This window comes from Symsagittifera roscoffensis, chromosome 1, assembly GCF_963678635.1.
Source record: "Symsagittifera roscoffensis chromosome 1, txSymRosc1.1, whole genome shotgun sequence".
Classification (NCBI taxonomy): Eukaryota; Metazoa; Xenacoelomorpha; order Acoela; family Convolutidae; genus Symsagittifera; species Symsagittifera roscoffensis.
In genome coordinates this window covers 2858632-2885606 of record NC_087062.1, presented here as the reverse complement: position 1 = coordinate 2885606, position 26975 = coordinate 2858632, and the positions used below count along the sequence as shown (strand labels likewise).

Below are 26975 nucleotides of genomic sequence, written 5' to 3'. Positions count from 1 at the left end.
AACAGATTTCAATAATGCGTTTCATTACTTTAGTTATAGTTAGTTATTCACTCCGATTCTAGAGTTTCTGCTGTATGTATCACAAGAAAAACAAGGAAACAATCTGAAAAAAAATTGAAAGCTGGAAAAAATTGTTGATTAACAAATAAAGAACCATATTTTTAAATATGTACTTGTCAACAGAACAAAACAAAAAGTTTTCGCCGAGAAAAATTTGAGGCAACAAGGACGTTTTCTCTTAACTTGATTGACCCAAGTTTTAGATCTGAAATTGGTTCCTCATGTTTCTCGAATGATCTTATCTTAACTTGGAAAACAAGTTAGGATTTACTGGCAAACTTGATCTGGAAAAAACAGCAGCTTGATTTCGAAATCCGTGTTAAGTTTTTTTCTATCAAAAATTGATAATTTGTTTTGATAAGTGTGCATGGATCTTACGAATTAAAAAAATAGATTTTCTAAGTGTTTGAAGAGTTGAGAGTTAGATTTTTCGGTGCCCTATTGATCTGATTATGCATCAACTTAGGTTGTTAAGTTTCTTTTTCCTCAAAACTTTTAATGTTCAAAATTCTTTGCAAGTTTTTTTCATCAGTTTTCTTAAGTTTTGGTTGCGTTTGAAATTACATTTCCGAGTATTTGAGTTTTGCGAAACCTTTTTTTTTTTAAAAAAAAATTGGTATCTCCATTAGGTTTTCGTATTCAATGAAGGGTCTGTTCGAGATTCAAATAGTTTAAAATTCCTTTCACAGGTGTAATCAAACTCCTCAAAAGTTCGTTCCACAAGTTAAGTGACTTTTCATATCGAAGACATTAATCGGACTCAGCTGAAAACCAAACCAAAACAAGACCGCTATCTTTTTGATTAATAAATTATTTGCAGTTCTGTTCTTGCAGCTCCATATTCAGTTGCATTTTTTTTGATATTTCGCTAAATTTTTCAGCACAAATCGAGATAACAAATTTAAATGAGCGGGCGTAAAGAGAGCAGATAATATAACCATTCAAGCGGGCGAAAAAAAACAGTTGATTTTTGTTTTAAAAAAATGTTTTTATGCGTAAACTACAGCTTAATTTTTTCCCAGCTTAAAACAAGATTGATAGCGCAAACTGAATTAAAACAAAAATTGAAACTTGAGATTAAAAAAAACTTAGATTGCTACTGACCTTCTAAAATATTATGGATGTAAATAAGTAGCACATTCTAAAGTTTTTGGTCATACGTGTCTTTCATTTTTTTTGATATTTTTTGTTGTGTAAAGTTTAAGAAGAGTCAGTTCATCTAGTAGACTCTTTTTTTTTCTAAATCAATTCGAGAAACTTGAGAAAACACTGGCTCGCTGACTAAATCATTCTTTGAGTAAAAAACTTTAACTTATTTTTTTTCTGAAAACAAGAAATGAAATCTGTTTTTTTTCAACCCTCATTGCTTTTTTTCTTGTGCTCTTTTTTATCGAAGAATTTTCTGAAAAAAAAAGCAAAAAAGCATACAACAAATATACTTTTTGATAAAATTTACTGACTGGAACTTTATATTAACAGGAATTTTTGCTTTTTAAACCTCTAGAAGCACAATAAGCGTCGGTTTGTGAAATGTAATTCCAAAACGTTGGTTTTTGCTTCAGTTAAGTAAGCAACAGCATCAATCATCCTAATTTTTATGTCAAACCACACTGCATTCTTGAAAAAGAACGTTGCTGGCGCTAATGATTATGATTTCTAATCCATGGACTTTCTTCCTTTTTTCAAAGAAACATTTTTGCTACCGTCAGCTAATACTGGAATGAAAACAAAAACTTAGACAAGGACCAAAAGAACAAACCTCAACATACATACCCAGTAACCCTTTTAGAAAGAGAGGGTGCTTCGGATGCCCACCCGTCCTCAGGAACTCGACACCCTGCGGATCCAAAGGATCTTCTTTTTTAGTATTGTCTTCGGCGGGAATATTTTCTAATTCTGAAGGAGCGCGCGCCAAAAAACGCAATGTTTGGTCAACATTGTTTTCCAAAAAGCCTGAAAATGCCTATTTTGGTTTTTTTTCAAAGTTTTGCTTTGGGAGAGCTCAAAAAATCAATACAGTAGTCCTAAATACCGTCGACAAACATAATTTGACAATTTTTTGAAAATCCGCGGCCCCCAGCTAAAATTTTAGATCCATATCTGTGCAAACCTATAAAACTAAAACAACAAAGATGAACTGAGACGTAAAATAAAAAAAAATAATTGAACTATTTTTTGAAATTTGATTTTTTTTATGCAGACTGAAGTTTTAGAAATCACAACACAGACAAGAGTGCCACTTAAATTATTTCCAGTTCGCAACCTTTAAACATTCTCAATCTTACTATATATGTAACTCAGTAGCAGATTGGGCGGTTGAGCTAATTTTCAGAATCCGTGAAATCCGAGAAATCTGTGAAATCTGTACTATTATAATCACAGAGCAACTGTTTTTTTTTTCAATTCTGCAAAAAACTAAATAAAAAACAGGTGCATGTGCTATGTAATTGTATTAATACAGAGCTTAGGACCACTCTGATGCGCAAAAAAGATGTTTAATGAAAATACAATCTTTTTTTCTAAGTTTTAGAAAACTGACAGCTTTGTAAATTTTTGGTTTGTTCCTGTGTCTGCCAAAATTCCATTTACTCAATTTAATTTGCTTTGTTTGTTCCTGTGTCTTTAAAAATTCCAACTATTCAGTTTAACTTGCCTAAGGTATTGTCAGTTCATGTTTCAGTGAAATACGAAATTTAAAATGACACTATTTTTTCGAATTCGCTTTCACATTTGAAATTTTATGAATGAGAACTACCGACGACAAAAAAATTGACGGGTCTGCTGTAGCAGTGTCAATGTACGTTTTTTGTCACAGTGATCTGTAGATGTCAAAGGAGCTTTTTCTTCAATGGATTCGAGGTATTTTGAAACTCTGCTAGAAAAAAATTACCTGTGAGGGTATGAACAACTTGATCTACAAGTTTCATTTTTCGCATTTGATTAAGAGTCGGCTCAAAATTCATTTTTTTCTTCTTACTTTCGAGTTTTCTGAACATTCTAAGTAATTAGTGTTATCCACGTGGGTCGTGGGCTGTGAATGTTGAAATTGCGTTTCAACGGGTAACAGTAGTTTAAGAATATCAAAATTAATTTATACCACAGCTTTAAAAAAGCTCAGGGGACCCTAAAATTTTATTAGGGCACCTTTGTCACCATATTTACCAATTTTGAGGGGGTTTTTTGGTTTTTTAAAATGTTGCCTGAAGTGCAGATAAATCGGCCAAAAGAGGATCTTTCTAGTGCTCGTGGAGAAATCAGAAAATCAATTCGGTCAAGCTAAATAAAATTCGACTAATTTTTTGACAATTTTTTGAAAAAAAAACAGCCCGTCAAGAAAATTCTAGATCCGCCACATCCTTGACATTTTTTTAAAGTTTTTTTAGAAACAACGAAAAGATGTTTTTTCCGTCTATGCTAGTTACTACTGAGTCTTTCTTGTTGAAAAATTTGTTTTGAAATTTAGAAGTAAATCTGAACTAACTTAAGTCTATTTGTTGGTTCATCAATAGCAATTTCGTATAAGTTGAGTCTTACAAGAACGTTAGATACCTTCCAGAGAAATCTGTTTAGCGAATAACAAGAAACCGTTTGCTTGCTACTAAACTTTAAGATGGGAATTACGTTGCTGATTTTCCATTTTGTTGGGAATGAGTATTTGTTGGCATGTTTGTTGAGAATAAAACAATGATTTTTAGATGATCTCAGCAAGCATTTTGTTGGATTTTTGAATTGCCGTTTAATTCCCATTTCGACGGTTTTCCGAGTTGATTCAAGACTATGGATACATGTTTTGTAGTAATATTGAGCCTATTAACTTTTAAATAATTTAATTTTTATTTTTATCTTTTTGGGAGATAACCGAAAATATTCATATTGACTATGTTTTCTGTTAAATTTGATTTCAGAAATCATTTTTTTAAATTCAGAATTAGGACGACAATTCGATAAAAAAAATTTTAAAGAGTCTGCTGCTGTATCAGCGTCATTTGTTTTGTCCCAGCGATCTATTGATGGCAAAAGAGTTGCTTTGTTGTATGTTTAAGTTTTGGCTATTGTTTTTAAGTTTAGTATGCGTTTTTTTTATTCAGAGTTTGTAATTTTTTCTGAAAAATTTATGAAACGGGTTTCTGTTGTGGGTAATGGGTCGCGAACGTTAATATTGCAATTTATCGCGCAAGAGTCATTTCAGAAAATCAAAATATGAACAAAATTTTAAGAAAACAATTGCCATAGCAAAAGTGATAAAGCAAAATGCTTTTATTATAGCAAAAATGGTTTATTGCTTTTTTCAGTTATGAAGCTTTTACTTTCTTACAATTGCAACTCTGTGTGATTTATCAATGAAAAAACTGTTTTAATAGTTGCTAAGAAAAGTTCGTGGCCTGAGAGAAAAGCGCTATCAAGTGAGTAGGAAATTTTAATTTACAGATGGTGGCGTAAAAAGGAGCCGAAGACTCGGATAGCCAAAAATTAGAGTCATTCCCAAGTACCAGAAAAAAAAACTTGATTACCGAGTGCAGCTACTTTTTTTGTTCCCGAATAGATTAAATCTTCTTTGTTTCCTGTGGCCGATAAATTTTGATTGGCTCAAAACCTGAAATCGATCATTGATAATAGTAAACCCTGGTATCCTATATAATAAAAAAAGCTTTCTCGCGTAATAGCCCCCACTATCAAGTAAATTGTAGTTCCTCAAAGTATAATAAACTTACAATGAGGGAGTGGGGTTACTTAAAAACAATCGAAAAATCGGTTGACTTTTTTATTGGATCGAATAAATTTGAGCTATCCCGAAACGCCATAAAGAGCTTAGATAAAACGCACCTTGTTCGTTTTTGGCGCGCGATAGCCACGTTTTTTTAAAACACTTATTTAATACTGCTGTTTTTTGGTCGTTTACTTGATAGCTGTAAAAAATTTAGTTTCCGGATGACCGAAAAAAATCAATTTGTTATTGGATAGTCAAAAACAGTAATTTTAATCCCAGATAGGCGATATTTAACAAAGTCTACAGACCAGGGTGGTTTTGGTCAATTTCGTGCGGCAAACAGTGTTTTGCTCACGCCATTACAGGTTGGGATGAGCTTGGTCTGAATTTATCTGAAGTTGTTTGAGTCTAGTCATTTTTTGCTTAACTTTCGGCTATTCGGGAACGAAAAAATTTTTCGGCTATCCGGGAACAAAAAAATCTTTCGACTATACGGGAATGCGGTTCTGTGGGAACACACCTTGCAGATTGTAACAAAACTTAAAAAACAAAATTTCATTTGCTTTGTTGCTTTCTATGAATTGCTTTCGAGGGAACACAACAAAATTTTCAAGAAAATCAGATTCCGCGTTAGATAGACTTTGAAGTAAAAATAGAGTTTCTGCTGCAGATTTGTGGAATGGGTTTTTGCGTGGGGGTTGATTATGAAACAAATATAGATTATAAATAATTTAATTTTCATTTTTATCTTTTTGGGAGATAACCGAAAATATTCATATTGACTATGTTTTCTGTTAAATTTAATTTCAGAAATCATTTTTTTAAATTCAGAATTAGGACGACAATTCGATAAAAAATTTTAAAGGGTCAGCTGCTGTATCAGCGTCATTTGTTTTGTCCCAGCGATCTATTGATGGCAAAAGAGTTGCTTTGTTGTATGTTTAAGTTTTGGCTATTGTTTTTAAGTTTAGTATGCGTTTTTTTATTCAGAGTTTGTAATTTTTTCTGAAAAATTTATGAAACGGGTTTCTGTTGTGGGTAATGGGTCCCGAACGTTAATATTGCAATTTATCGCGCAAGAGTCATTTCAGAAAATCAAAATATGAACAAAATTTTAAGAAAACAATTGCCATAGCAAAAGTGATAAAGCAAAATGCTTTTATTATAGCAAAAATGGTTTATTGCTTTTTTCAGTTATGAAGCTTTTACTTTCTTACAATTGCAACTCTGTGTGATTTATCAATGAAAAAAACTGTTTTATTAGTTGCTAAGGAAAGTTCGTGGCCTGAGAGAAAAGCGCTGTCAAGTGAGTAGGAAATTTTAATTTACAGATGGTGGCGTAAAAAGGAGCCGAAGACTCGGATAGCCAAAAATTAGGTTCATTCCCAAGTACCAGAAAAACAACTTGATTACCTAGTGCAGCTACTTTTTGTTCCCGGATAGGTTAAATCTTCTTTGTTTCCTGTGGCCCCGAAAAATTTTGATTGGCTCAAAACCTGAAATCGATCATTGATAATAGTAAACCCTGGTATCCTATATAATAAAAAAAGCTTTCTCGCGTAATAGCCCCCACTATCAAGTAAACTGTAGTTCCTCAAAGTATAATAAACTTACAATGAGGGAGTGGGGTTACTTTAAAACAATCGAAAAATCGATTGACTTTTTTATTGGATCGAATAAATTTGAGCTATCCCAAAACGCCATAAAGAGCTTAGATAAAATGCACCTTGTTCGTTTTTGGCGCCATATAGCCACCTTTTTTCAAAACACTTATTTAATACTGCTGTTTTTTGGTCGTTTACTTGATAGCTGTAAAAAATTCAGTTTCCGAATGACCGAAAGAAAATAAATTTGCTATTGGATAGTGAAAAATAGTAATTTTAATCCCAGATAGCCGATATTTAACAAAATCTACAGATCAGGGTGGTTTTGGTCAATTTCGTGCGGCAAACAGTGTTTTGCTCACGCCATTACAGGTTGGGATGAGCTTGGTCTGAATTTATCTGAAGTTGTTTGAGTCTAGTCGTTTTTTGCTTAACTTTCGGCTATTCGGGAACGAAAAAATCTTTCGGCTATCCGGGAACAAAAAAATCTTTCGACTATACGGGAATGCGGTTCTGTGGGAACACACCTTGCAGATTGAAACAAAACTTAAAAAACAAAATTTCATTTGCTTTGTTGCTTTCTATGAATTGCTTTCGAGGGAACACAACAAAATTTTCAAGAAAATCAGATTCCGCGTTAGATAGACTTTGAAGTAAAGATAGAGTTTCTGCTGCAGATTTGTGATATGGGTTTTTGCGTGGGGGCTGTTTATGAAACAAATATAGATTGCAAGGGTAGCATATACTTTAGCATCAGTAACCACTTAATTTTGAAAATAAATGTTAATTCAAACTAGTTAAGGGTGCGTTTTTAAATGAGATCACTATTTTTTCATTTTTAGGGTGGTTATTTAAATGCTTGTGATGTTGTCTCAAACTTTCGTTGTCTGGATTGAAGATAGTTTTATGCAGAATTCTCATACAAAAACCAATTTTATTGAGCTCCTGGTCGGTTAACCATTACGAGGCCAAACTGCCAAAAACTTCAATTTGGGAATTGTGAGCGGATTCCTCAACAAGAATGCTCTCTTTGCTCTTCTTGTGTTCTTTTATAATCTTTGATTGTTCCGACAAAGTTTTAACATGTTTGAAGACTTTTCTCTGGAATCAACGAACAAACAGCATAAACTGTGCATCTATCCAGTGCACAGTTTGGCCTCGTAATGATTCTGTACTGATAACTTTTTGGGAGGTAGTTTCTTAATCTTAATTCGGCAGAAGAAGAGTGAATGATATCAATGTCACTTTTGAAGGATATTTTAGTGGAAGCTATTTTTCAGTAGACTTGTCTGGTTCCCGAGTTTTGATCGGACATGATAGAGAATAGTTTTTATTTGTGGCTGTTTTGGGCTTAGTACCGCTAAATTTTTTCAGTTTTTCTTCCATTTGGGCCATTTTTTTCCCTTAAACTAATTTCCCAAACTTCCTCAAAATTTCCGAACTTCTTATATCCATTAAAGCACAATGATTAAAACAGGCGAGCACTTTTTTCCGCAAGAAGAACTTTTAAGTGTCCCAATTTGAAAAATCCCAACCCGTTCTAGAATATCTGCGAACTCAATGGCTCGCATAACACCGATTTTTCTGAAAACAATTCCTGGAAACGAGGATCAATATTAACTTTATTGTCAGCAAACCACTCAGGGTTCAACAATTTTGGTTCAACGCTAATGGCTTTTGAAGAGTCCAACCTCTTTGATTTTATCCAAAACAATTGGTTTTCGAATAAGCAAAACAGTATGTGCCAAAGTATACAATCATTTCAGTGCAGTGTTAATCACTGCGTTTCTTGGTCTCCGAAGATATTTTATTGCCACTAAGTTCCCGTCTTCAGAACTTGTATTTTAATCTTTTCGTTTTGTTTTTCAAGTCATATTAGTTGTTTTTTTAGCAAACTCAATCGATTTGTCAACTGATCTGACAGCCGCAGCTATCCTCACCTGATGGAAAAACTACTGTTCGGTAATGCGTCTTTTCCATCAAAAGTGGAGCATTCATCAAGTTAATTCGGATCTCTGTGATACCTAATACCATAATAGTCTGATCAGTGAAGTATTAGGGATGCTCTCAAAGTTTGCCCATGTTTTCCTACGTCTTATTTATGTTTGCTTTTCGGTTGAAGATTTTATTCATAAGAACGAAAAACTGGTCACTTTTTAGTATTACTCAAAGTTACATGAGTCGCTAACTTGAAATAATATTCAATCAATTCAAGTTTATAAGTAATTTTTGAGCTAAAATTTACGGCGAATGAGCTTCTATATTTTTTTACCCAACATTCTTAAAAAATGATTCCATTATATAAAAAATGGTGCTACGCATTTTTTTTTGCAATTTCATCCAATCACATTGGTTGAAATTATCTTGATCGTTGGCGTCATTTTACCGCAAGAGGGAGCTAAAATATGTTTAAAAATAAGCAACTAGTGAAATTAATGGACAAGGAAAAGGTGGATCAAGTTAAATGATTTCAGACACATACCGTAGGTAAAATGCTTCAGTTGGCATTTTACCTACGGTATGTCTGAAAATATTTAAGTGGTAATTTAGTTTAAAATGGTAATTATAACAAATTGATATCTTCAATTTGAGTTTTGAATTTGATAAACAAACAACGGGCAAAATTATTATACAGTTTTTGAAACCAATTGCAATAAACATTGTCAAATTAACTTATAAATTGAAACAAAAAAATACCCAACATTATATTTAAAATTTTAAATCGGAAACTACATTCAAGGTTATCAAAAATTTGTCTAATTTGCCTGCCTTCTACTCTCTTTATTTTTGAGCTGTGACTATTCAGCAAGAAATTCACCACTTTTACGACAGGTTTTTAAGCAATGTTACTAAAAATGTCGAATTCTAGTTAAAACACTTTGCCAGAAATGTATTGTTTTTTTTCTGGTACGCTCTCCGGTCTTGCTAGATATTTGGCACTCAAGATTCTTAAAGAAAACAATTATTTTCTTCAGCTAATATGTTTATCAAAAAACCCTCAATGCCATTGCTAATAAAGTCCAGGCTTTAATAGTGCAATCATCAAAAATAAAACTTCGTAGAAAAATAATCAACTATTTCACTTTTTACGTTTATAATAGGTGAATATAATTTGTCTCATTAATTCAATTTTCATTTTTATTATTTAGTTAATATGATAAGTAGCACATTTTGGTATAAAAGGTTTATTGTTTGAATAATGCATATTTTTAAGTTGATCTTATGAGCAGAAATGGAAGAAACACCGTAGCAAAAAGTTCCTGAAAACTCAAATTTTGTTTTTGATCGATGATAATCATTTTTCCATAAAGAATTGAATAATAAACATTCATTTTAAAGAATTATAATTTGACCAATTTGAGATAGAAACAAGACTGCTCGTATATCAGGGCGAAGTCCTGAATGTTTCGAGAGAAATTTAAGGCTAATTGAAAAGTTTTTGGTTGAAAAACTGATAAAATAGTTTTTTCCTTTCTTGTTATCCCTCTTCCGACGCAATGTTAATTACAAGTGGATTTATTTAGTCTATCGTATACTGAAAACATGATCAACTGACTTGTCTGAATTCAATTTGGAACTGTTCAATACGACGCTTGGCGTGTTTCAAGAACGCAGTGTTTCGCGTGTTAGCTCTATTAGTGTTAGCTCCCAAATCGCTCTATTAAGCCAAGTTCGAACCACCATAACTTTACGAAAAATAACTGAAGTTAACAATATTTTTCAGATGGTACAAAAATTTTCCATCGAAAAAATTTCGCTGAAAAGTCGAAAATTGACTGAACAAAAAGAAAGCTCAAGCATTGTTATTCCGCTTTCTTTGAAAGTCAAAACAACTATAAAAATTGACAAACTCAGATATAAAATTGTCTTCGAGCATTTCGAGTTTCAATACTAATTCAAAGAGCTGAAAATATCTTTTCGCAAAACTTATTGTTCCGACTTTCGATACGAAAGTAACGGAATATTTGTGCTCGGGGTAGGTTTTTTTTCTTCAGACAAATTTCGACTTTTAACAGGCCATTTTTGACGGAATTTTTAAATATCATTCGAAAGGTAATGTTGTCCTGAGTTTAAATTTGAAAAGATTTTTCAACTGTGATCATTTTTCGTAGAGTTACGGGGGTTTGGAGATTGCCGTTTTGGCCAATTTGGGACAATTAACGCGCGATATATTTCGCGCTATTAACGCGTAAGCGAGTTCTAGTCCGTCTTAGAAATCGTTCCAAATTGGTTGAAAGAAGCTTATTTGCCATAATTGATTTGTTACAAGGAGCGAAATCTATCCTTTTGTACTTTATATGGCGTGTGGGGGGGATGTTTTTCTTTAAAAATTTCAAATTTTGGAATTTTTTTTTTCAATTTGTTTTAATATATTTATTTTTTAAATGTTTTTACTGCTCCATAAACTTTAAAAGGCAGTCGGAACATTCAGGGCTTCGCCCTGATACGAGCAGTCTTGTTACAATTACATGGTCTTTTGAATAACACCATACTCAATGCTGCGATCAATTTTTAGATTGAGGTTGCATGGAGAAACAATTTAAGCCATAGGGCTTTCCCGTATACAAAAAAGCGATCGAAAAAAAAATGCGAGAATAACAAAAAAAAATTAGCAGGTTTTTCAATCGCTTGTCAGGCAAAACTCGGTTCTGCTAGAGCAAGCCATCGATGGTTTGTTTGGCCCAAAAAATCCACAACAAAAGACGTTTTCAACATGATTGATGATTCTGACTCTATAATTTTTGTTATGTACATTGGAAATGGGGCTTAACTTTGCGTTTGGTTGGGGGTTTTGTTTTTTATCGCGCAAAATCAAGTACCACTAACAATTAACGGAATGGGTCAAGTGATAGAACAATTTGAGAACTTTTCAGTCGTGATTCGAGCTTCACTTTAAAAAGTTCAATGGCTTAAAGTTTTCGACTTTCCATTCAATTTCAAGCGAGATTAGCGATCGAGTAACATATGTTCAATATAAGAAATTCTAATATTAATTCAGTTTTTCACGCTAATAAAATTGATTTTCCTAAGATAATCTAGTTTTGTAAACTGATAAAAAAATTCTGAAAAAGTTTCAATATCGTTTTTATATGAGTTTTTTTGATGTATATATGCAGTTTCAATAGCATTACAGCCGATGAATTTAGTATAAAAAAACGTTTCATTTTTTTTGCCGGTTTCTCATTCATTTGCTACATAATGAACCGACTATTCATCATTTGCTCATCAATTCGATAGCTGGGACACGTAAGGATCAAATCGGATAGACTTACGAGCAAAACTTAGTATAAGAACAAAGTAGTAAATTTATAAATAAGACAACTGCATAAGTCATAAAGGGATAGCCAGTTGCAATGAGCACAGAAAAATCCAAAGAAAACCAAAAAACCTACAAAAAAAATTGTTTTTTAAACATGTATTGTTTTTTTTTCGTGGTGTGATGAGAGGATCTGAAGAAAAGCTTCGAATTCAAGCATATATTTTAAAAATGAATAAAACAACCTTTTTTGAAATCCAAAAGATATTCAAGCACTTTCAATGGTTCCGACTTTTAAACTGAGTTTTCACGGCTTAAATGAAAGCTAATTTTTCCTTCAACAAGCATGTTCTCTCCCATTGTTTGCTCAAAATAAACAAATTCATAATCGATAATGAGAAAAAACTTGTGGGAATAAAATGCATTTACAGTCAGCCGAATTAAATAACCTAAAAGTAACCGAATTTTTCTTTTGTTAGTAATTTTTGTTGTTTTTGTAAAAAAAAACATTCTTTGGACGGTGAAAATAGTTTATTCTTTTCTAAATGAACTAGTTGCTTTAAAAATTTTAACCTTAAAGAGATGTCATGCACTCGCGCTCGTGCAACAAAAAGACCGAGTTTGTTTTAAAAAAAAATCTGTTTTCCATGCGCTTAAAATAAACTACGTTTTGAATCGTAAAAAACAATGATGCTATGTTGCTTAATGTTTAAAAAAAGTTAATTCGTCAATAATAATTGATATTTCAGAATCTAATGTTGTTTTTGAACCAAAAATATCCAGAGATTCAGTATCTGGTTCTTTTTCATTTTCGAGAGCATGAAGTGTCCAAAATTGTCGAAATAACATAGATATATATCTTGATAGTCAAAAAGTTTTTTGAAAACATGTCGATAATTGTTTCGCAAAATTGGTACAGTCTACGAAAATGTTTTCAATCACTGCCAATTGGTTTCACCCTCTAAACATTTTTAGAAACATTTTATAAAATTATAGAAAAGTTTTGTTATTGCACTTTCATTTCTGTTTCTTAAGCAAATAGAATTAAGTTTGCAAGGTTCATGATTTATTTTGAAATCATCTCCAGAAATCAGAAAAATGCTCATTGAAAAAATTCACATCATTTAAGCACCAAAATTCACCGAGTGCTATATGAGTTTATTATAGTTTGTAAGTTCTTTTTCGGCTGACTAAATCCCACTCTCAGCTATATGATGATGTGTTAAAGAATCCGAGGTTGAGTTACTTTGAAAATCAGCGATAGAAAAATTGAAAAAACTGCTATTTGAATCGATGAAATATTGATGTTTCCAAGCCACAAAAGTAAAATATTTTTGATGGGCTTTTGCTAATTTGGCTAGGTTTTAACTATTTTTAATGAGTTCAGAATAAATTGTTTTCGAAAAAAGTTCTGAAGTTGTAGCTTCAGTTGGAGATTCTACGGGTTCATTACTGAAATAGCAGTGATATATCGCAAGTTTAGCGTTGCAAAAACTTTGAACTATACTTGAATCAGCGCCAGAAAAAAGTGATTAACGAGATACTACAGAAAAAGCAATAAATAACGGTGGGACTTCAACCCCGGATGCTTAAATAAAATTTGAAATTCTGTATTTCATTTGAGAGATTGAGAAGATTCCAGTAAATGAGGCAATAGCCCTTTTTATAATTGTACATAATTTGAAAAATTCCAGTTTCCGTTTTCCAGCCGACCGAAAAAAAAAATGAGTGTAGTGTTCTCAAGCTCTTAACGTTTTCTTGTTTAGATAAAAATTTGAACTTTTTTTGATGTCGCATCACTTCAGTGCATGGGATTGAGTGGGATCAAATTTGAGAAAATCTAAAAGTTAAACTTATTAAATAGTTAAGTTAGAGGTGCGTTCTTGTATTTTATCACCAAAAATATTATTTAATCAAATACTTTCAAACCAGCTTTCAGTTTTTGAGAAAAGGTTCTTCGTTATTTTCCTCCAAGTTTCTCAAGATTTTTTTTGCTGAATTTTAAATGAGAAAACATGAATCTAAGTTTTTTATTATAAAACATGATTATTATGTTGCAGAACACGTCAAATTTGAGCATTTTTGGAACTAACTGAAAGCTAATGCAACAAATCAATTTTCATAACACTGAAACTGACAGAATCTGAAATTCTCAAGAGCAAAACAAAATGAGTCTGATACTGCTGAACACTTAAACCCGTTTATCGAGTCGTTTGCATTTTTTTCGGGTTTCAAAAACAAAATCTTATTGCTGCATTATTTCTTTTTAATTTAAATTTCATTCCGAAGTTTGTTTGAGATAGTGTTCACATTTCTTTCAGATGTTCAGAAATGAGTCAATAGTTTATTGTGATTCATCGATACTTCATTCTTGTTTTATATTCAGACTTTCGCGACTCTATGATCAGACATTAGTGACTTGAATTCTGATCTCGAATATGCAATGTGGATTTGGCTTTGACAGCAGCACCAGTTCCAAAATCGCGACATAGATCTCGGACCTCAACATGGGTTATTAAACATCAGCGCCAGATACAAACTTTTACAGGTCGAGAGCTTACAAGTCAATCAATCGTGGCCGGCAATAGTCACAGATGGCATTTAGAAGGGTCAGAATTGTTAAATTAGGTAGTTTTTAAATCAACAGCGCAATCAAAAGTTCATAGAATTGAAATTAACGACTGAGGATTTTGAGCAAGAATTGTAGTTTTAAAACTCTAATGGTTGATCGCAATTGAAAAGATCCCATGAATTATGAAAAAAAAACATGATCAAAGTGTAACCATAAGTGATTCTAGAAAAATGTTATCTCAATTAAATTCACGTTATTAATGAAAACCGCAATTCTGAGATAACCAAATTTAAATAGGACTTGTATTATGACATTATGTTAACTTTTAGGTTAATATAGTGCCAGCATAGCATGTGTTTAATTTAAACATGAATTAATATAGTATTGAATTAGAACAGCTCCAATAAAAATGTATTCAATCTGCGTTCAGTATCTCACTTCTCATGAGATTTGTTTGACTTTATAACTCATTGGATAGTCAAATACGACTTCTTTTATTCGAGGAATCTCACAAAAAAACCTATATTTTTCTCCATGAATTTCAAAAAAATGCAATGCAAAAACAACAGCACACATAGCTGCAGCAAATGAAGATCATGTCAGGGCCCAAAAACCTTAATCACATTTTGGGGCTATTCAATCGCAAACCTCAACAAGCATAGTCATAAAATTAGCGATGCATAACGCCCAGAAGCTCGACAATATTAGTTCAGCAAATGAGTAAGAGAGTCAGGAATCAATTAAATCCGGTAAACAGTCATATCATCTCAGTTAAATAAGAACTGGTGCAGTATATTGCCATCACGGTCGGCGATAACGCGGATTCCAAACAGTTTAAAAACTAACGACATCTCAGCCCACCATTGCCACAGATGGCTGTCATTTCGAATCACCGGATTGTTTAAAGCAAACTTGAGTTTTCGATAGCGGAAAACAAAATACGGAATGCATTTTGATTTTGTTGATGAGGCGCACTTCAATGCCGCTCAATCCATACAACACAACCTGGTTTGTAGACGGTATTTTCGAATTGTGTCCAAGTCAGTTTTACCAGCTCTACACTATACACATGCATTGTTGCGGGTTTTATCTACATTGCATCTGATGTGTGCTCAGCAAAAAGCGCTAATCAGCATATTACAGATACTCAATTTGCTTGTCCATGACGCAACCCCCGGAAAAAAATTTGGTCGACTCTTAAATTGAAGCGTTGAATGCTTTTGCATCTAATCATCAAAGTGACATTAAGGGATATTACATTCACCTCTGTAAAAAAATATATGCAATAAATGTTCAAACTGCGCCAGATAAAGACTTCCGAGTCAAACAGCAAGCCAGTCTTAGCGCTGAGTATGATTCCTGCCGTTTTTTGTATCGGAATCAAACGTGGAAACCTATTTCAATTTTTAATTGACAAAATATGCAGACTGGCAACCAAGCTGGGTGTATCAGAAAAAAAATCTCGAAAAAAAACAAACAAGCTAACGGTTGGTTTCCAGAGAAAAGTACAGAAAAAGGGATAAAATTGGACAAAAAACAGTTTTTCGTATTTTACTATGGAACTAAAATCAAAATGCTGTATGTTGTTTAGCTCGAACCCAAAACGCAGCTAAGGAGTGATATCTTGGTTTTATCATTTTACTTTACGGCAGCCATCTTTCATTTTATACCTTTCGTGAGAAAAATTTACTGGACTCCGTTAATAAAAAAAAACATAATCTTCAGCGGTATGATAATCTTATCTGGAAAACTACTGTAAAATGAATGAAAAGCTTCAGCAGATAAGTAGTTCATACAACGACTCTAACACTTTGTTAAAATTCCATTCATTTACTCAATCACCTTATTATATATTTTTAAAATTCTACCTTTTTGTCTTTGAAGTGAATTTGCTAGATCAACTTTTTGTCTATGAGATTCAATTTGAAGCCAAGGCTTAAGCAAGGCCTATTTTGTTCGAAGTTTTTGCAGCAAAAATTTTGTCGTTTCTCTGATTGTAACCGACGTTTTGTGTTTTGCTTTGATCGATTCACTGCCTCTGTTTCCACTTCTTTGATTTTTTCTTTGTTGTTTTGTTATGGTATCTTTTGTTGAGGGCGATTTTCGAACAAGGTATCTTTTGAATTGGTATCTTAACTGCCTAGGATTTTCTCGTTAAACATTTTAAGGTAAGATATATTCTTTCATGTAAACAAAAATGTAATAAGCAATATGCTGTGCAAGTAATAGGAACAATTGCAAACAGTTTCTTCAAAATTTTCATTTTTTTCTACTGAAGCACGGGATGATGTTAGGTATAAGTGGGAGACAAAATCAATCAGTCTTCTAATAATTAGCATGAAAAATTTGCAAAGTTTAGTTATTCAGAGTTTATGTTTACTACTCAGGATGTCACAGAATTCACTATGAGCAAAACAATGACAAAAATTTGCAAACGGCAATATTAAGAAATTATCTCCCAAACATTTTTTAAAATCTTATTTGACGAAAAAAAACTCATGCCTCTGAAAACCTTGAGTGTTTTTGTCGTAATTGCTGGCTATCGTTTAGGATAGGTTTGGTATATCAACGGTTAATGCGTTTAGGATAGGTTTGGTATATCAACGGTTAATGCGTTTAGGATAGGTTTGGTATATCAACGGTTAATGCGTTTAGGATAGGTTTGGTATATCAACGGTTAATGCGTTTAGGATAGGTTTGGTATATCAACGGTTAATGCGTTTAGGATAGGTTTGGTATATCAACGGTTAATGCGTTTAGGATAGGTTTGGTATATCAACGGTTAATGCGTTTAGGATAGGTTTGGTATATCAACGGTTAATGCGTTTAGGATAGGTTTGGTATATCAACGGTTAATGCGTTTAGGATAGGTTTGGTATATCAACGGTTAATGCGTTTAGGATAGGTTTGGTATATCAACGGTTAATGCGTTTAGGATAGGTTTGGTATATCAACGGTTAATGCGTTTAGGATAGGTTTGGTATATCAACGGTTAATGCGTTTAGGATAGGTTTGGTATATCAACGGTTAATGCGTTTAGGATAGGTTTGGTATATCAACGGTTAATGCGTTTAGGATAGGTTTGGTATATCAACGGTTAATGCGTTTAGGATAGGTTTGGTATATCAACGGTTAATGCGTTTAGGATAGGTTTGGTATATCAACGGTTAATGCGTTTAGGATAGGTTTGGTATATCAACGGTTAATGCGTTTAGGATAGGTTTGGTATATCAACGGTTAATGCGTTTAGGATAGGTTTGGTATATCAACGGTTAATGCGTTTAGGATAGGTTTGGTATATCAACGGTTAATGCGTTTAGGATAGGTTTGGTATATCAACGGTTAATGCGTTTAGGATAGGTTTGGTATATCAACGGTTAATGCGTTTAGGATAGGTTTTGGTATATCAATGGTAAGTTTTTCAAAAAAAAAAATGTTGAATAAAAGCTATGAATTTTGTCTGCATATATTAACGCAATCCGTGGATCAATTAGCTATCCATTTTTCAATTTAGTTAATTTTTCAGGCAAAGTGATTCGTCAATGACATTACGCATAAACAGCGATTTTGTCAAATTTAATTTTACCAATTGACCAAATTGGCATTTTAAGCCACAAAACGTTATGAAAAATTGACGCATCTAAATCGCTTTTTGAACTTTGACATCAAGGCATCAATCTGTCAAAGCTGTTCCAGAACAACACGCCTCGAAAATTGTATTCAAAACCGTATGTAGAAAGCCAAAAAATGTCTGGTGAAAAAAACACTGAGCAAAAAATTTCTGTCGCTTTTGTTTTAAAAATATTTGAACCAAAAAGACGAGCTGTTAGATACTGAAAACTTTTTATCTTGTTTTTATTTAACGAATACAATTTTCTGTGAATCAAAAATTTATTTTTTTTGGCGGCAAAAAGTGAAATGAAAACTTTCAAGTTTTGTTCTATAAACGCATAAACCAACACATATGCATGTTTTCTGTCTGTATTTTCAGAAAATCACGCAGATTTTGCTTCAAAATACTGAAAGAAGGTTTCAACTTTACTTTATCCGCGCATAAACGAATTTGGCCGAATTTTTTATCTTAAACTTCAGTTTAAGGTTCTTTTTAAAATGTTTTGCAGTTTTTCGGACAAATTAACGCAAATTTTTTTATTGAATTAAGAGCAAAAAAATGAAAAAAAAATTTAAAAAAATAAGCGACTTTTCCGCTTCCTGCTAAAAATATCGCTGGTTGATTATCTTCAACTAGACAAATTGACAATTTTTAAATTTTTTTTAAAAAAATTTTTTAAAATTTTTTATCATCAATTTGGAAAGAAGTAATAGGTTAAATACTTTTCGATTTTTGATTTCAGGGCATGTAGATACTTTTCAGACATTATTTACGAATTATGTCAAATATTAACAAAAAAACTCAATATTGGCTGTATAAAAAACCCAGACATGAATATTCGGTCATGTTCTTCGAAAATCCTTACAAAAAAAGTTCCATTTTCTCAGTAGAATTTAAAATCGGAAATGTTGCATTCATATAACTAGATTATCTCCAACTAAAATAAAAAATTTGGTCTCAAATCAAAATACAAATCGTTATGAGAAATAATAATATAACTGTTCAGCGTTTATTCAGAACAATCAGATTTTTGCTCTGGGAGGGAGTTTTTAGGCATTTATTACAATTACGAAACAAATTGTAAAACTGACCTGCTGCGCTTTCCATTTCCAAAAAGGACGTTTGTAAGAATTCTAACTTTTTAAGTTTCCTGTTAGCCGAATAAAATGATAAAATGGCCAGTAATTGGGGAAAAATACTGATTGATTGTGGCTGTTAAAACGAAGAGTCGATAACTAAAAAAAAATAGCATCAAGTTTTAGTCTCGGCAACCATGCGAGATAAGCATACCCTTTTTCGTTCGTGCCCTAATTGGGATTTTCAGTTTTTAATATTTTGGAGATTGTTATTAACCTTTGGGTTAGTACAAAATGGAGAGAGAATGCTAAGAATGCAAATAATGAATGAAGGATGAGGGAATGGATCGGAAAAGGAGAAGGAGATCAATTGGCAACTATTCGAGTTCGATCTCTGAATGTGGAACAAATGACAACAAAGGGGGTCTTTGAGTCGCATTGTTCGTCTGAATTGATTCGGAGAGGGGGGTTAGATGAAGGGGCAAAAGAGTGGGGGGAGGGGTTGCCACAGTGACAATATCCCATTCACGTTGAGACGCAGTAACGAACAAAGACATAATTCAGTGAATGCTTTTTGCGCCATTCAAAAACGATGAATACGCATCATAATCATCATCAACATCAATTGCATTTTGCGCACAAAACGATTGTTCAAATTTCGAGATTATAATTATGTCTTATTTCTATAGAGCTCTGATCACAGTAGTTTTTTTCTATAGTTTTTTGAATTTTGGCACAATCTGATCTTTTCATAAGTAGCAATCTTTTCAGGTGATTGTTTTGGTTCGTTTTTGTTCGAAGAATATATAGTTTTTTGTTTTTCTAAAATAAAACGAGATTGAGACGGAATAGCAACGGTAGCAGTAACAATGTAGAGCAGGCAGGGGCTATGATGGTGATGACAAACTGACTAGGACTATTATTCTCGTAGTGAATCAAAGATCAATTCAATTCAACAACATCAATTCATCAATTCAACAATTCAAAAGAATCCCGAATAAAGAACTAAGAAAGAATTGATGGAGAAAGAATAGAAGTAATATGAATGCAGGCAGAAATTAGAAAAATAAGAAAAGAGGAAAAAATGAAGCTTTTGTGAACATAAATTAGGATCAAATTGTGGAAACAAAAGTTGCCTCCACCTGAGCTCGTCAAAAGAAAATCTGTTCCACTGGTACGAGAGGTGCTTTCAAGATACAAAGCAGGTTCAGTCAAATATCACGCGTGAAAGCGCAGTCTCAGCCAACACACACAAACACCGTCCTTATATACAAAGCTGTTTCTCTTTGAGACAGAAAATCAATTTTTTCAATTGAAAACAAGACAATATCGCAGAACAATATATGATTTTATATATTGAAAACAAACATTTTAACAATTTTGTCTTCAGTTTTCTTCCCAAAAGTCATGCAATATTGCGCAAGTTTGGCTGACCGATAAAACTTCCTTAACATTGCGAATGCTTTTGGGTCAGAATACTGATTTAAAAAAAAACGTTAAGGAAGTTAAGGGCAACGAAAAATTGAACAATAGCTCGCTCCGACCACTGAAAGTGAGAGAGAGTTTTGTCTCTCGGATAGGGGGTTGATCTAGGATTTTCTCGAGGGGCGGTGGATTTTCAAAAAATTATCAAAAATTGTCGACATTTGTAAGTGATTTTGAAAAAACAGGAAAAAAGCATTTTTAGGCACTTTCTGGAAACTTTTGACCAAAAAAATTGCGTTTTTTTGGCGCGCGCTCCCCCCTCAAAATTAGTATATATTGGCGCCGAAGGCGGCGCCTGAAGAAAAATTTTGGAGTCCATAAGCCAAAAATACACCATTATTTTTTTCGAATTTTCTGAACTACCTGGACAAAACAGGCTGCTCTGGTTACGTTCTGATCACAATTTGAGCAATAGCGGTAAAGCGTTCATCTTGAAATATTCGTATCGTATACTCAATCTCCTGGCATTGCAAGTGTGATTTCTTGAAGAATACTAGTTAAACAAGACTCAATTCTCCTTGTTTAATAATAAACAAGAATGTAAATAATATAGATAATGCAAGTTATATAGATAATGTCATGACAGAATTCTAAAGGTCAACTTAAATCTTTCATAAATTGAGACAGAGTGAGTGAGAGCACTTGATGATAAATAGAGAAAGGGTTAACAGCGACCTTGATAACCAATAGGCGAGTTTAGCACGAATAACTAGCACAGAAGTAATACAATAATGACGTCATAACAATACTGTTAAACTACGCCACACCACATTTCCCCCTCTAGGGAAAAATTCAAATGAACATTTGGATTTCTTTAAATTAAAATTGACTAAATATGCCCTCACAGCCGTTTAACAAAACTTCTTGTAACCTATGAAACACTAATAGAAGTTTACAAAATTGACTGATGTAACTTGAGGAAATATACGAAAATGTTTTGAAAAATTAACGAGTTTGAATGAGCGTAGAGTTTTATTTGTCTGAACGACGCAATGGATGGCCAGAAGAGCTCTTTTTTGGAAAAAAAGCGCGTGGATTTTCTACATAAATCTTCGGATTCATCGGGAAGAACAACCCGAGACTGCCCCGCTTGAACCACTAGCTCTGGATTAGCTACGACAAAACGAACTTTCTTGTCCGACGAAACAGGAGTTGACGGGGAGGTAGACGTCGATTGAGCTTGAATGACATTCACGGAAAGTCTGATGGGACTACCGTAAAAGGTTGTCTGCTTTTTCCGGCGCGAAGATGTACGAGAAGAATGTGATGATGACGAAATATTTCCGTCCGGTTCGAAAATTACGCTAGAACCATCCCGGGTGGGGAGACCCGATGCTGCCAAACTTGACGATGTGCACTCTTGGAGCTTCGGGACCAAAGACTCATCGTCCGAAGAAATAGGAATGAATGAGATCTGGACATAATGGAGTTTTGACTGTAGTTGGTGATTTCGGCTTGACACTGATGAGAACCTCCGTTCCTTGATTTCCAGAAGCGGATGAAGAAGCCGTTAAGTCTACTACTGGAGTAGATTGTTGGGGATAAGGAATAGCCTGAACTCTTGGAGCCTCCGATACTAAAGTTTGCTTTAAGTTGGTCGAGACAGTTTGGCCACGAGATGGTGTAGATGAAGATGGTAGAGACGGGAATTTCGGGTGAGCATGTACGGCCACAGTTTTGGCCGTGATTCGTTGGCGTGAGCTTGATTGTTTGAGAGGCCGATTGTCCTCTGACGACGATGGCAAAGATGACACAATGGGGCGTTTTTGCCCCTTCTTGACAGGCGTTGTTTGTTTGCCTGAAAAACTTAGATCGGTTGATTTAAGACGTACCGCCAAGTGATTTCTTCGAATCACTTTTCCCTTGTCAGAAATATATGTGGACCCAGTAATCTGCACAATTTTGCCCTTAAAAGGTTTGAAAAGTTCTCGACCAGACTTACTATTTAGAAATTTCCTAAATATTTCGACTTCATTTGGTTCATTCAACACTAAGTAATCCAAATTATGTTTTGGAATTGACGGAAGAATTTGATCCGTTGTCATCTGGTTCCTAAATCTAAGTGTTCCAGCAGACAAGTTGGAGCGAAGGGTGGCAGCGAGAACTTGGTTTCGTTCAGTCAGCGTCTTCAGAGCTTTGACCCCCTCCTGATGAGACAAGGACTTCTTCAACGTCAGCCACTGATCAGCATATTGAGCCAGACTCTCAAGCGCGCGATAGTAGGGTGTATCCGAAACTGACTCCGTAGGTCCCCCAAAGTAGGGTGACATCGTCGGGCTTGACTGCCCCTTCTTGACTAGTTTTATCCTTGGTCGGCTGTCGCACTGCTACCGACGCTGTTCAGGTGTTAGTAGATCCCGTTCCAATTGTTGGTTATCTAAATTAACGCCCGTAGAGAAACGCTCAGCCGCAATAGATAGCTCCGTATTCGGAGGACGGCCAAAATGAAGCTCAAACGGTGAAACCCCAGTAACAGAATTTTTTGCAATCCGAATATCTTCAATAATATTTCTAAGTGTATCTTGAATATTTGAAAAATCCGAACTCAAATGCGAGGCGCCCAAACGACGTTTAATAGTTTGGATCGACTCGACTGTTCCACCAGACCACAACCACGATGATACCCCACCGGGCAGAAATATTGGGCAATATTTTTATCTTTACAAAAGGCCTGCACTAATTTGTTCTTAAAACCTGAATATTGGTCAGTTTTGATAGATTTGGGAAAACTATGCTGTTGAAAATACGATTTAAGAAATTTAATAATCTTCCGTCCCCCTGTAGAACGTGTAATCATAGCTGACGGATATTTAGAGTAACGGTCAATGGCGACCAAGATATAAATACTGTTACCATATGAATCGAGTAGAGGACCCGCATAATCGAGCTGAAGCTCTTCATTAGGACCAGACAAAGGGGTAAAGGCTTGATAGAGTTAAACGAAGCGTTCGCTTTCAAATTCTTACCAAACTTCGTGCACTGGGGACAATCTTTACATAGCTGGACAATATCTCGATGTATTCGAGGCCACCATATGTTTTGCGCAGCATCAACCATGGCTAACTGACCCGCATGCGACCTATGTAGTCGAGACAGTAACGGTTTTCTTAGACACATGGGAATAGCGATCCTATTGTCCACGATAACACAGCCATCAACCACCGCTGCACAATGCCAAAAGGATTTTATATATGGGTCAATACGACAAAATCCTTCATAGTCCCGGTTAATAAGTGCCCGTTTCATCAAGCATAGGCTGGGATCTTCATCCGTAAGTTCCGATAGTACATCGGAATCCAGAATGCCCACCAACCCGGTTAACGATTTCTGGTCCTGAGCGACCACTGATGACTTCAAAATTTGTAGACTTTGAACTGACTGAGTTTGACGATTGGGTAATTTGGTTTTCCTGAGCCTTTTTGATCTGAAGTTGGCCAATATTCGGGCATATTGACCCCTCAACTCCGCACCACGTTGTAAGGTTGTCGACCTCCTTGGGCGTACTGCCCCCGCGCGAAACCGCGGCCGGGCACGATCCGACGAAAACTAATGTTGGTTGATCGGGAGATACTGGTTGAGTAGCTGCTCAAAGCTGTCGTTGGCATTATTTGCGTTAGGGTCCATCTCAGTCTGAAAATGAAAAGCGCCCAATAATACGAGTACACCACAACAATACCAATAAGCTGAAACAAGGTCAAAAAGGCCCGCGAACGATGATAATAACACGCAATTATTAACGACTGTACTGATAATCCACACTGAAATCAAAATCGGCAGATAATTTGTAATCCATGCTGAGAAAGTGACAAAAACTTGCATGATCCAGCTCAATGCTGATTGGCTAGATTTTAAACCAGCAATATTAACGCCCTCTAGCGGAGAAGTGACAAACGCATTGAATTGTTGTAATAAATCGGTATAGCCACTGGCAAAGTTTCCGTCGCCCTCTACCGATTTTATGCAATTCGAACTAGCTGGAACATCATGAATTGTGACGCCCTCTACCGACAAGCTTCCAAAATCATTAGATGAAATTAATGTATTACCCCGAACGGGACAATTGGCCCGAGGCTGACCAAAATCCAATGACTCAATTAGATTTATCGAATTAGATAAAACGTAATTTTGACTGTGTTTCGGAATAACAGATGATACCTCTGATAAGGAACAATCCCTAGCCCATTCATCCAGATAATCGCACGCATCAAAGAATCGACTAATACATTTGACCACATATTGTTCATCAAAACTGCTTGGTCGTGGCGCTTCAAACGTTGGAAAACAAGATAAATAATCCACTATGCCCAATTTACATCCGGAAATGTGGAAAACATCGAAATCAAATGGCAATAATCTGTCAGCCCATCTGGTTAATCGAGATTGATGAGTCTTATTGCCTCTATTGGTTCTTAACGCCAAAACAATCGCTTTATGGTCCGTTAGAACCACAAAATGATTTCCCAACAAATAATTACGAAAGTGCTCACATGACCACACAATTGCTAGAAGCTCCAGCTCATTAGTGCTATACTTCTTTTCCTGATCATTGAGAAAACGTGACGCAAATGCAATAGGAACCCAAACATCATTTTCTATCTCCTGTTCTAACGCAGCACCCAAACCACTATGACTAGCGTCACATTTTACTCGCGAATTCCGACCTTGGTCATAGTGATACATCTTTGTGATATTCGCTATCAATTGCAAAATATTCCTGAAGGCAGTTTGTTGGCACTCCCCCACACACAAACTTGCTTTTATTACTTGCTTTCAAGGAAGGGCGTAACTGGTCCGAATGGACCTGAAGGTTCGGCAAAAATCGTTGTAAGTGGTTGAGTATGCCCATGAAGGAACGAAGTTGCTTGAGCGACTTAGGAGTCTCCAGAGCTAACGCTGCATCGATTTTAGAACGTTTCGGCCTATAACCCTCTGAATCAATGTCGTATTCCAACCAAGATAATTGATTCATCAAAAAATCAGATTTCGACAATTTCAAAACGAAACTTTTTTCATCCAAACGAGTTATAACTTTGTCTACAAGAATATTGTGATCCCTGATTGATCCTTTCGAAACTATCAAAATATAGTCCAAGAAACAGAAAACTCCCGATAAACCCTAGAGGGTATTGTCCATTGCTTTTTGGAATTTTTTCGGCTTATCAGTTAACCCATAAAACCCAGTTTTAAACCGATACGTGCCAGTTTGTTCTCCACAGATGATATTAAAGTTGCAATGACGACTGAATTCATCACTGAGTGGAATCTGACTGAATGCATATTTCAAGTCTAAGGACGTGAACCAAACATCACCTATATTATGCGATGTGATTATCTGGGCTGCCGAGTCCAACAATTCCAACAAATTTGGCATCTGATATTGGTTCTTTTCAATTTGATCATTCATGGGTTTTGCATTCATAGCTAATTTCACGGAACCATCCTTCTTAGCCGTAATTACAATCGGAGAAATAAAATGTTCGCTTGTACATTTATTGAGTTTGACCACGTGGCCTTCTTGAATTAACTTCTGAATTTCCAGGCCGACTTTATCTTGTATATACACGGGAACCCGTCTTCCTTTCTCCTGGATCGGAACAAGAGGAGACTTGAATGTAGAGAATACTTTATGATTCTTAGCTCTACCTACTCTGGCGAATACACGATGAAATTTCTGATGAAAATGTGATTTCCAGGACTCAGACGTCACATTCAGGTTTGACAGGGACACTTCACCCACCGAAGACCGTTCTGGTCTAACTTGCGTTGTTCTCACCCCCATTTGGGACTGCAAGTCCAAACCTAATAAACATCGTGTGCGATTTTCCGAAATGAGGAATTTTGCAGACTTTACATACCAGCCCAAAGATGACACATCCAGAATCAATGTACCCATCAAATCAATTCTTTTCCGATTGTAATCAACATATACTGTGTCGATTGGGCGTTCCTGAATACTAAAGACCTTGGCTGATGGAACAGTTTTCACGATATTATCTGCTGTTTTCTTATTCACGAAAGAAGCAGGGCTTCCAGTGTCTACCGTTGCTTTGAAGAACTTCTTCCACAACGCAGTGTTATCTGGATAGAACGTAACTTGCCCGTACCAGCATTTATCACCTCCAACTTCTTCACTGACGCAATGGGGCGGCTCGGATCTCCTGCCGTCACTGACAAAACAGCAAATTCCGACTCACTATCAATGGTGATGAAATTACAATTCTCTTCCACCGTCTCATCTGACTCAGCTTCCACATTCGCTACGTTTTTGGAATTACAGCACTTTGCAAAGTGACCCTTCTTACTGCGATTCCTACAAGTCTTATTTCTAGCTGGACAACTTTGCTTGTGATTTGCTGAAAATTTGTTAGCACAAAAATAACATAATTTCGCTTTCTCGTTGGTCCCCTTTGACTTATTATTCTGAGCCCGACTGATTCTATCAGACAGTTTCTTCCCTTGGACAGAGAAGGTGGGTTCCTGTTTTATGCGTGTGTTCTGACCCGAAGTGACTCCTGACTGGGAAAAACTGCCCATCGAAACCGAACTCCCAAGTTGCTTTTGCAAATCAGTGGCGGTTTGTGCACCCTTTTCCTGCAGTAA

The 26975-nt window shown here is 35.0% G+C and overlaps 1 protein-coding gene and 1 long non-coding RNA gene across 2 annotated transcripts in view; one reads left to right on the top strand and one right to left on the bottom strand.

Annotated features, from left to right (window-relative positions):
• LOC134856995 (uncharacterized) overlaps positions 1-20159 on the bottom strand; it is a 60856-nt gene extending 40697 nt beyond the window's left edge. Inside the window, exon 1 of the long non-coding RNA XR_010164871.1 lies at positions 18906-20159. This is a non-coding gene — a long non-coding RNA (uncharacterized LOC134856995). The remainder of the gene's footprint in view (positions 1-18905) is intronic.
• LOC134856990 (sugar transporter SWEET1-like) overlaps positions 13478-26975 on the top strand; it is a 468950-nt gene continuing 455452 nt past the window's right edge. Inside the window, exon 1 of the mRNA XM_063873309.1 lies at positions 13478-13493. The gene's annotated coding sequence lies outside the window, so the exon portion shown is untranslated. The remainder of the gene's footprint in view (positions 13494-26975) is intronic.